This window comes from Anomaloglossus baeobatrachus, chromosome 5 (assembly GCF_048569485.1).
Source record: "Anomaloglossus baeobatrachus isolate aAnoBae1 chromosome 5, aAnoBae1.hap1, whole genome shotgun sequence".
Lineage (NCBI taxonomy): Eukaryota > Metazoa > Chordata > Amphibia > Anura > Aromobatidae > Anomaloglossus > Anomaloglossus baeobatrachus.
The window spans coordinates 213060576-213073075 of NC_134357.1; positions in this window are offsets into that span (position 1 = coordinate 213060576).

Below are 12500 nucleotides of genomic sequence, written 5' to 3' on the forward strand. Positions count from 1 at the left end.
TTCCTTATGCTTTATATACGAATCCAAAACCCCGAAGGGCCTTATGCTATCTGAAACGGGTCCCCAGCTACCTGTAGAAAGTCTGGGTGGTGGCAGCGTAATTGTTATTGCATAGAATTATTGGAGTGCTATCATTAAGGGTACCGAGGTATATAAATATTCCATTAGCAGGAATCAGAGATATACATTTACCCTTGCTGTGAGACCTCCAATATTTGGCATTATCAGCTCAGCAGCCTCATCTTATGCATTGTCCTGCAGTACCAAAAGTGGCCTGCAGACAAGGGGGGCGCTAGAGAGTAGTCGTGTGTAACGAATCAGTGAACAGCTGCGGATTTCTGAGGGACTTCCCCGGCTGTTCGTGACAAATTGGTGGCAAGCGGTGGGATATATAAAGCATTAGTGATCTGGTTTGAGCAATCATCCCTTTCACTAAAAACTTGCAAAAGTTTTGAGGATCGAACTCAGTGTTTAAATATACCTGGAACAATACTGTACGTGTAGCAGTTACCCCCTCCCCTTCTCTCTTGTTTTCTATCCTATCTTTTATTTGGCAATTATGGAGGCTGTGTCAGAAGCCTGGTACAATCAGCAGAAGAAGGAAGTTCTTTCTGCACTCTGCAGATCCAAGTTGATTGATGGCCATGGCAAAACGAGGCAGGACCTCATTAAAGAACTTTTACAATGGGACGCAGAGCACGTTCATTCCCCCAGTGCTGAAGAAGGGGAGGCAAGCCAAGCCCAGGATGGGACTGCTGCAGAATCCCCACCATCAACTGCGAGCCAGAGCAGTGACCAGGGCAACATGGACTCCTACCTGCAAATAGCCCTACAACAGTTCACTGCCGAGGACCGGCAGGGACGGCTGGACCTCATTCAGCAATATCGAGAGGCTGAGAGAGCCGAGCGCCAGGCCCAGGCTGAGAGAGCTGAGCGCCAGGCTCAGGCTGAGAGAGCCGAGCGAGAGGCTGAGCGAGCCGAGCGAGAGCGCCAAGCCCAGAGAGACCATGAATTGAATGTCCTCAAAGCCCGGCAGCAGACATCTTCCTCACTAAACGGTGAGTCCAATAATGCCAGCAGCTTTAAGCCCCGACCGGAGCACTTTCTTGTGATGGAAAAGGACGGGGATTTGGACACCTTTCTGAGGGGATTTGAAAAGACTTGCTTGCAGTACCAGTTGCCCTCAACACAATGGGCACAATACTTAACCCCAGGGCTGCGAGGCAAGGCCCTGGACGCGTTTGCCAGTCTCCCTCAAGAGCAGAGTGGAGACTATGGGGCCATAAAGCAGGCCCTAGTACGGAAGTATCAGCTGACTCCGGAGGTGTACCGAAAAAAATTCCGGACCCTCCAGCTCGGACCTCATGACAGCTACAGCGATTTGGAGGGTGGGCTCCAGCGCACCTTTGACCAGTGGATCCAAGGACTGTCCGTTACAACCTTTGAGGAGTTAAAGGACCTCATGGTGAAGGACCAACTCCTACATGTCTGTCCTGTGGAGGTTCGACAGTTTGTTATGGACCGAGAGCCCAAGGAGGCCTCAAAAGCAGCCCAGATTGCCGACGCCTATGTGGCCAACCGTGCATCGGAGGTGCGGAAGCCGTCCACCACTAGCTGGAAAGGGGGTAAGATGACAACTACAACCACCCCTGCCCCTACCAGCCGACCTCCCGTAGGTCCTGTTTCATCCACCAGTGCCCGGCCCACCTCTGACACTCGCAGGTGTTTTTCCTGCAACCTGCCTGGACACCTCAGCTCTGGTTGCCCAGAGAGGCAGAAGAGGAACCCCACATCCAAGGCCCAAGGGCCCACTGGAACTGTCCTTTTGGCAAGGAAGGCGGGTGGTAGGGCCTGCGAAAACCTACACCCCGTCACCGTAGGCGGAACCCCCACTGTGGGGCTCAAGGACACTGGGGCCGACAGAACACTGGTCCGCCCTGAACTGGTACCCCCTGAAAACTTTATCCCGGGAAAACTCCTGACTGTCGCCTTGGCGGGGGGTGTCCACCACTCCTTCCCAATGGCCCTGATTCCCCTCGACTGGGGTGCTGGGAGAGGGTTGAGGGAAGTGGGGGTGGATGAACATCTACCAACCAATGTTTTATTGGGGACTGATCTGGGGCGATTAGTTGCACAATTTCTCCCTGATGATCCTCCCGAATCCAAAAAGTCATGTGATACAAATGTTGTTGATCAGTCATGTGATGCAAATGTTGTTAAATCATGTGATGCAAATGTTGTTGATAAGTCATGCGACCCGAATGCGGATACCCAGAACGTAATTACAAATGTTGTGCATGGTAATAATGTGGAGGTTTGTACAGGGGAACTCAGCCATGCCACGCGGCAGGGTGACGTGGCTGAGGACGACCCCAAGGTAGCAAGTGTCTGTGCTGACAGAGATGGAGGCAGACATGAGAACCACGAGGACAGTGGTCAAATGCAGCTGAGCAGTGTCACAGCGGACAGTGACACAGCCAGTAGTACCTGTCAGGCTGATGGGGAAGAGTGGTTATTCCCCGGGGAGACAGCCTTCATCGGTGCTGTCACCCGCAGTCAGAGTGCCCAGAACGCAAATGAAACCCTGCCTTCTGACACCTCTTCACCCAGAGGGATAACGGAACTGGTGATGGACCCAGAGCAGGTCCCAGAGGGTCCCGGTGAGGTTGGAACCTTAACGTCACTTTTGGCTGCCTCTAGCCAAGAGTTTCAGGTGGCTCTACGAACTGATGCCAGTCTAGAGACGTTAAGGGACCTCGCAGAGAAGCCCTCCTCCGAGACCGATAAGGAGAGGGTATTCTGGGACCAGGGAAAGTTGTACCGGGAGACAATTCCCTGTAACCCCCAACAAGAGTGGCTGAAGGAAAAACAGCTGGTGGTGCCTCACCGCTTTAGGAGTGAGTTGCTGCGGATTGCCCATGAGATCCCACTCGCCGGACACTTGGGGGTTAGCAAAACCAAGGCCCGGCTGTCTCACCACTTCTATTGGCCCAAAATGGGGACAGATGTTGCCAACTACTGCCGCTCCTGTATCACATGTCAAAGAGTGGGAAAGTCAGGGCCTGCTCCCAAAGCTCCCCTGATCTCTTTGCCGGTGATAGAGGAGCCTTTCCAGAGGGTCGCTGTGGACATTGTCGGGCCTCTGGCCGTCCCCAGCAGCTCTGGAAAACGGTTCGTCCTTACTGTGGTAGACTATGCTACCCGGTATCCGGAGGCAGTGGCTCTGTCCTCAGTTAGAGCCGATAAGGTGGCAGATGCCCTCTTGACCATATTCTCCCGAGTAGGATTTCCCAGGGAGATGCTTACCGACCAGGGGACTCAGTTCATGTCTCGTCTAATGGAGGCTCTCTGTAAGAAAATGCAGGTGCGGCATCTGATATCAAGCGCTTATCACCCACAGACCAATGGTTTGTGTGAGCGATTTAATGGTACACTTAAGCAGATGCTTAAGATGCTGGTTGAGTCACATGGACGCGACTGGGAGCGGTATCTCTCACACCTGCTGTTTGCCTACAGAGAGGTACCACAGGCCTCAACGGGGTTTTCCCCCTTCGAGCTCCTGTATGGCAGACGAGTCCGGGGGCCTCTTGGTCTGGTAAGGGAATCCTGGGAAGAGGAACTGAATTCCCCAGAAGTGTCCGTTGTGGAGTATGTCATTCGGCTCCGTGACAAAATGCAGTCAATGACGCAGATGGTGCATGAGAATATGGCGCAAGCCCAGGCCAGCCAGAAGCGATGGTACGACCAACACGCTCGAGAGCGGGTGTATGAAGTGGGTCAGAAGGTGTGGGTCCTAGTCCCAATGACCCAGAACAAGCTTCAGGCGGCCTGGGAGGGTCCATACCTGGTGCATCAGCGCCTCAATGACGTAAACTATGTGGTCACCATCGACCATGCCAGGAAGAGGCAAAAGGTCTTCCATGTCAACATGATGAAAGCTCATCATGACAGGGAAGCCTTTGCTCTTCCTGTGTGTAGTCTTCCCGAGGAAGGCGAAAGTGAAGTCTTGGTGGACTTGCTCGCCTCAGCCCGGGATGGAGGGTCTATCGAGGAGGCGGCATTCAACCCACAGCTATCCTTGGACCAAAAGTCCCAGCTGCGGGAGGTATTCCGGCCCTACCTGATGACCTTCACGAATGTCCCAGGGAAGACATCCCTAGCCACCCACCAGGTGGACACAGGGAGTCATTCCCCAGTTCGTCAACCCCCATACCGTGTCTCCCTAGAGGTACAAAAGGACATAAAAAGGGAGATCGATGAAATGCTAGTCCTGGGAGTGATCCAGAGGTCCAAAAGTGCATGGGCCTCGCCTGTAGTCTTGGTTCCCAAAAAGGACCGGACAACCCGGTTTTGTGTGGACTACAGGAGGCTAAATGCAATCACAGCACCCGATGCGTACCCAATGCCACGCATCGACGAGTTACTGGATTGCTTAGCCGGGGCCCAGTACCTGACCATCATGGACCTGAGTCGAGGGTACTGGCAGATTCCTATGTCCAAGGAAGCACAGGAAAGGTCCGCCTTCATCACCCCATTCGGGCTGTATGAATCCCTTGTCATGCCCTTTGGCATGAGAAATGCTCCTGCCACTTTCCAGCGATTGGTCGACCAGCTGCTCGAGGGACTAGGAGGGTTTGCAGTAGCTTACCTGGATGACATTGCCATCTTTAGTCCCACTTGGGAGGAACACCTGGGGCACCTGGAACAGGTGCTCAGGCGGATCCAAAGCGCTGGTCTGACTATAAAGCCAGGGAAGTGTCAGATCGGCATGACTGAGGTACAGTACCTTGGACACAGAGTGGGTGGCGGGACCCTGAAACCAGAGCCAGGGAAGGTTGATGCCATCACCTCCTGGCCTACCCCCAAGTCAAAGAAGCAGGTGATGTCCTTCTTGGGTACGGCAGGGTACTATAGGAAGTTCGTTCCTAACTATAGTGCTCTTGCTAAGCCGTTGACGGACCTCACCAAAAAGAAGCTACCGCAAGTAGTCACCTGGACAGATGACTGTGAACGGTCCTTCAGGGCACTAAAAGCTGCCCTCGCCAGTTCCCCAATCCTACAAGCCCCGGACTTCACCCGACGGTTCATTGTTCAGACAGATGCCAGTGCGTTTGGCCTTGGTGCAGTACTCAGCCAGGTAAATGGGAAGGGAGAAGAGCATCCGGTGATGTTTCTCAGCCGCAAGCTCTTACCCCGGGAAGTGGCCTACGCCACTGTGGAGAAGGAGTGCCTCTCTATAGTGTGGGCCCTGCGGAAACTGCAGCCCTACCTATATGGACGCAACTTCACCATAGTGACAGACCACAACCCTCTCAGCTGGCTACATCGGGTGGCCGGCGACAATGGTAAGCTACTGCGGTGGAGCTTGGCACTACAGCAGTATGACTTTACCATTCAACACAGGAAGGGTGTTGAGCATGGCAACGCTGATGGGCTGTCCCGGCAGGGGGATGCCAGCGAGGTAGGCTTAGGAGACGATTGGCAAATCAATCTCCCATGCTACCTCAAAAAGGGGGAGGTGTCATGTAGAACTATTGAAGGGTCTCCATCCCCCTCCTGTCCACCATCAGCCAGAGATCGTCATGACGATTATCTGATTGGCCTGGAAGCTTAAGGTATTTATGACTTTGGGTGATGGTAGAACCAAAGCCAAAAGCTGCAGAGAAAGACAATTCTTTGTAATATTGGCGGGAAAACTCCCAAAGCAGGTTTTGAAGTGCAACTTTAATGCTAGAAAGATGAAAAACACATTGCCAGAATCCCTGCGTCGTGCGGAACCCAGCGCACCGTCTCACCTGACGGGGAGATCGTCAGAATCTTGACCAATTAGTATTGGCCACTAAAATTGTGCTAGAGGCGTTGTGTTTGGTATCAATGTAACTGTAAAATCGAGATATTAAATATGACGCTAATATCTTTCACCTGTGTGACCCAGGAGCAAAGATATGAAAAACCCTAGAATTATGGAACTCTGTGAACATCAGAGCACAGCCCACAAGAGACCATAAAATGATGTCACAGAGTAAGGGGGGCTACCTAATGTATAATAGGAACAGCTTCGTTCTGGGGGCAGTCAGCACGAGGAGGGCATCATGAAGGGTGATGCTGGCCGATTCTAACATCTCTTGGAGCTCCCTCCCTCCATAAGCAGACGTCACTTCTATGGCAGAAGCTTAGTAAGTTTCACGTTTATACCTTTTATTTTATGTAACTGTTATGCCGTAATGTGTATTGTTCCCTTTTGTAAATTCCTGTATATTCTTTAAACACTGCCTATTGTCGGATTAAATATATAAAAAATTTAAGAGTTTCTTTCCTTATGCTTTATATACGAATCCAAAACCCCGAAGGGCCTTATGCTATCTGAAACGGGTCCCCAGCTACCTGTAGAAAGTCTGGGTGGTGGCAGCGTAATTGTTATTGCATAGAATTATTGGAGTGCTATCATTAAGGGTACCGAGGTATATAAATATTCCATTAGCAGGAATCAGAGATATACATTTACCCTTGCTGTGAGACCTCCAATATTTGGCATTATCAGCTCAGCAGCCTCATCTTATGCATTGTCCTGCAGTACCAAAAGTGGCCTGCAGACAAGGGGGGCGCTAGAGAGTAGTCGTGTGTAACGAATCAGTGAACAGCTGCGGATTTCTGAGGGACTTCCCCGGCTGTTCGTGACACCATCTATCCATCTATCTATCCATCTATCCATCTATCCATCTATCCATGTATCCATCCATGTATCCATGTATCCATCCATCTATCCATCTATCCATCTATCTATCTATCTATCTATCTATCTATCTATCTATCTATCTATCTATCTATCTATCTATCCATCTATCCATCTATCCATCTATCCATCTATCCACCCATCTATCTATCCATCTATCCATCTATCTATCTATCTATCTATCTATCTATCTATCAATCTATCTATCCATCCATCTATCCATCTATCTATCCATCCATCTATCCATCTATCCATGTATCAATCTATCCATGTATCCATCTATCTAACCATCTATCCAACCATCTATCCCTCTATCCATCTATCCCTCTATCCATCTATCCATCTATCCATCTATCCATCCATTCATCCATCCATCTATCCATCTATCCATCTATGCATCTATCTATCTATCTATCTATCTATCTATCTATCTATCTATCTATCCATCTTTCTATCCATCTATCCATCCATCTATCCTTCTATCCATCTATCCATCCATCTATGCATCTATCTATCTATCTATCTATCCATTAATCCATCTATCCATCTATCCATCCATCTATCTATCTATGATTCTATCGATCTATCTATGATTCTATCTATCTATCTCTCTATCTATCCATCCATCCATCCATCTATGATTCTACCTATCTATGATTCTATCTATCTATTTCTCTATCCATCCCTCTATCCCTCTATCCATTTATCCATCTATCCATCTTTCTATCTCTATCTACCTATCTATCTATCTATCTATCTATCTATCTATCTATCTATCTATCTATCTATCTATCTATCTATCTATCCCTCTAGCTATCTATCCCTCTATCTATCTATCCCTCTATCTATCTATCTATCTATCTAGCTATCAAATCAAATCAAATCATATCAAATCAAATAAGCTTTATTGGTAGGACCAAATTCAAATTAGTTTTGCCAAAGCAAGTGTGCATTAGGGACTGAGACTGTGTGGATGGTGGGTGGGGACTGTGGGAAGGATGGATGGGGCATATCCAGGGTGGGGACTGTGGGGGCACTTCTAGTGTGGGGGCTATGGAAGTCCATGGCTTATGATGGGGCATATCCAGGGTGGGGACGGTAGTAACGGTGGATGGGGCATAACAAGGGTGGGGTCTGTGGGGCCACATCTGGGATGGGGGGCTATGGAAGTCCATGGTTTATCATAGTTCTCTTTCTCGAAGTCTATGACATTCGCTCACATACCGCGCTGCTATCTCCACTGCGCTCTCTTCTTCCTCCAGCAGGATATATGTTTTCCTCCTTCATGGAGCTGAAATGCAGGAAGAGATGGGAGACCCACAGCCCCAGTCCCTAATGTACACTTGCTTTGGCAAAACCAATTTGTATTCGGTCCTGCCAATAAAGCTTATTTGTTTTGATTTGATTTGATTTTGATTTGAGTCTCCTGAAGTGAGTGTCCCTCACTGCTGAGTACTTGGTGCAGTGTAGCAGGAAGTGGGTTTCATCCTCCAGGGCCTCCAGGTCACAGTGTTGGCACAATTGTAGAGAAAAGACCTCGCATCACCCTACTTAGGTGCCAGGAGAAAAAAGCCGTTAATAGAAAAGAATAACTCCGACACACTAAATGTTTCCAGTGGGTATTTAGAAGTAATTATACGAAAAAATTGATTTCAGTTCCTTTTCATTTATTGGTGCAGAAAATCGTGTAGAAGTGCTGTACAAATTAATGTCCGCCAGGTGACCAGTTCCTTTTCATTTATTGGTGCAGAAAATCGTGTAGAAGTGCTGTACAAATTAATGTCCGCCAGGTGACCAGTTCCTTTTCATTTATTGGTGCAGAAAATCGTGTAGAAGTGCTGTACAAATTAATGTCCGCCAGGTGACGACGTTTCGGCCTGATAGGCCTTCTTCAGGTTGGACAGACTAGATACAATATTTACAATCGTGACAAAACAAAAAAACAAAAAGGACATCAATCAATATAGTTGTATAGGCATATATGACATTACAATAATGCAGTACAAGGATATGATCAACATTAGGAAGAGAACAACAATGCGAAGGAGACAAATATAGTAAACAGCCCATGATGGGTCCCTAGAGATGACACAAACATGTGGGATCAAATTCAGAATAGGAAGTGGAGTTATACGAACTAAGGTGATAGTGAGTGATGCATAGTGTCAGATGGGTATGGCACACATGGTAAGGGAGCTCACCTAGAGTCAGCAGGTAATATGTAGAATATGTATGTGCGTAATCAACCTGTTGTAAAAGGAGACAGTAGATTTTGTATAGTCTCTAATGGGTCAACAGTATCATGGTAGGGTATATACAGACGCACCATATATAGTCACATAGTCACCTGGCGGACATTAATTTGTACAGCACTTCTACACGATTTTCTGCACCAATAAATGAAAAGGAACTGAAATCAATTTTTTCGTATAATTACTTCTAAATATCCACTGGAAACATTTAGTGTGCCGGAGTTATTCTTTTCTATTAACAGTGTTGGCACAGTCTGTCCTCCCTGGGCTTGTAGCTCAGGGTTCTGCAGTCCCTAGGGTCTGGGAGTTTTTCCAGATATAGGGCCAGTCTGTAGTCTCTCTGTAGACTCTGGTACGTGGTCAGTTTCTGTGAGGTGTTGATGTCGGTCCTCCAGTCATTGACATGCCTCTCCTGGCCCTCGTCTACCATCCTCCTGATTCTGGTTCTTGCTGTGATTGGTTATTTTGTCCAGTTGGGTTTGGGATTGCTGTGCCAGGGGTCCTGGTTCATCTGGACCACGTATATATATCAGAGCTTTGTGGTGATGGGAGATTTGATTGCTACTCTGTAGGTGAGCCCAAAATGATGGTGCCCTCTTCAGAACTGCTAGGTGTAGAGGGAATGTGCCCAGCTCGGCCCGACAGGCACTGTTGGACGTGCTTTGATGGGCCTGGAGAAAGTGCTTACAGAATTCCAGCTGGAATATTTCTGTTGGGTTGGAATCCCACCTTGACCAATCTGGGTAAGTGAAAAGGCCCCAGACTTCGCTGCCGTACAGGAGGATTGGGGCAATGATGGAATCGAAGATTTTTAGCCACACCCTCACTGGAAGCTTCAGATGATAGAGATTCCTTCGGATGGCATAGAAGGTCTTGGAGGCCTTGTTTTTCAGGGTCTCTATGGCTTGTTTGAAGCTCCCTGACTGGTGAATTTCCAGGCCCAAGTATGTGTATTTGTCTGTTCCTGTAAGAGTGTGTCGCGGGCGGAGGAGGGGACGCTGTGCTCTCCCACTGCTCGGGTCCGGCTGCCGCTGCTGCTGCGGCCTCTGCTGCTCGGTGGCTGAAGCGATAGGCCGGATCCCGGGGACTCGAGCGGCGCTCCTCGCCCGTGAGTGAAAAGGGGTTTGGTTTTGGGGATTTATTGTCCGTGACGCCACCCACGGTTGTGGTGATTTTTGGTAACACCACCGCTGCTCTGTATGGGGATCCCAGGAGCGGTGAAAGGGAGCAGCAGAATTGTTAGTTTTCCCCTTCGTGGGTAGGGGTTGGTTGTCCCGGGGCCCAGTGATGAGGTGGAGGATGAGGGATGGCAGGGCCGGTGCAGGGCTTGGATAGGTGCAGGGTCGCGGGGGCAGCGCTGTGCCGCACGGCACGGTGATACTCACTCAGCCTGAGACGATGACACATTTCTCGGTAAAACACACGGCTGGAAAGACGGTTCCCACGGACGGCTGCTGTTGCTTTTCCCAGGTAGTTAACGGTGACTATCTCTTTTCCTGCACCTAAGTTCAGTGTTGGTAGCGATGGATTCCCACCGGTTACCCGCTCCCCGACTTGGAAATGGGCCGGAGGAGCCCCTCTGTGCCCGCAGGCGCTGGCCCTGAGAAACTGGTTCCTTGGCGGTGGCAGTGTCTCTCTCATACGGTTGGACGGTTGCCTTCAATCGGGACTTAGTTGTTTGGAGACCCCGAGGTCCCCTTCACTGACGGATTTGGCAAATTCACGGCGACTCCTAGCCTTGCCGGGATCCGAAAGGCCCCTGCCAATGGTGATGGCTTCTCCTTGTGTACCGGTCCGGTACCGCCGGGCCACCACCCGTCCACGGTCCTTACGGTAACTCCGATCAGCCTCCACTGCAGACGGTCACCGCCGTCTGCTAACCTTGCTGTCTCAGTCCGGGGCACACACCCGGACCAACTTCAGGCTTTCAAACTGTCACTTTTCTTCCTTCTGCTTTCACTGCACAACTACTCTTTCTCCTCTCCAAAACTAATCTGCCTGTTTTTCCCGCCTCCAGGACTGTGAACTCCTTGGTGGGTGGAGACCAACCGCCTGGCTCCACCCCCTGGTGTGGACATCAGCCCCTGGAGGAAGGCAACAAGGATTTCAGGTCTAGCTTAGGTGTACCTAACCGGGGTGTAGGGTGTGGTGATGTCATTACCTGTGACCCCTGGCTTGCCCAGGGCGTCACAAGTGCAGTTGTTTAGAACAAATGGTGGATGCTGGTCAAATCTCCTTTTTCTCTTCTGGAACACCATGATGTTGGTTTTCTTTAGGTTGATCGGTAGTGCCCATGTGGAGCTGAATTTCTCCAAGATTTGTAGGTTGTCTTGGAGGCCTTTCTCGGTTGGTGACAGCAGCAGTAAGTCATCTGCATAAAGCAAGAATTTCACCTGGGCGTCATTGAGTGTGACACAGTTAGGTCCAGAAATATTTGGACAGTGACACAATTTTCGCGAGTTGGGCTCTGCATGCCACCACATTGGATTTGAAATGAAACCTCTACAACAGAATTCAAGTGCAGATTGTAACGTTTAATTTGAAGGTTTGAACAAAAATATCTGATAGAAATTGTAGGAATTGTACACATTTCTTTACAAACACTCCACATTTTAGGAGGTCAAATGTAATTGGACAAATAAACCAAACCCCAAAAAAAATTTTTTATTTTCAATATTTTGTTGCAAATCCTTTGGAGGCAATCACTGCCTTACGTCAGGAACCCATGGACATCACCAAACGCTGGGTTTCCTCCTTCTTAATGCTTTGCCATGCCTTTACAGCCGCAGCCTTCAGGTTTTGCTTGTTTGTGGGTCTTTCCGTCTTAAGTCTGGATTTGAGCAAGTGAAATGCATGCTCAATTGGGTTAAGATCTGGTGATTGACTTGGCCATTGCAGAATGTTCCACTTTTTTGCACTCATGAACTCCTGGGTAGCTTTGGCTGTATGCTTGGGGTTATTGTCCATCTGTACTATGAAGCGCCGTCCGATCAACTTTGCGGCATTTGGCTGAATCTGGGCTGAAAGTATATCCCGGTACACTTCAGAATTCATCCGGCTACTCTTGTCTGCTGTTATGTCATCAATAAACACAAGTGACCCAGTGCCATTGAAAGCCATGCATGCCCATGCCATCACGTTGCCTCCACCATGTTTTACAGAGGATGTGGTGTGCCTTGGATCATGTGCCGTTCCCTTTCTTCTCCAAACTTTTTTCTTCCCATCATTCTGGTACAGGTTGATCTTGGTCTCATCTGTCCATAGAATACTTTTCCAGAACTGAGCTGGCTTCATGAGGTGTTTTTCAGCAAATTTACCTTTGGCCTGTCTATTTTTGGAATTGATGAATGGTTTGCATCTAGATGTGAACCCTTTGTATTTACTTTCATGGAGTCTTCTCTTTACTGTTGACTTAGAGACAGATACACCTACTTCACTGAGAGTGTTCTGTACTTCAGTTGATGTTGTGAACGGGTTCTTCTTCACCAAAGAAAGTATGCGGCGATCATCCACCA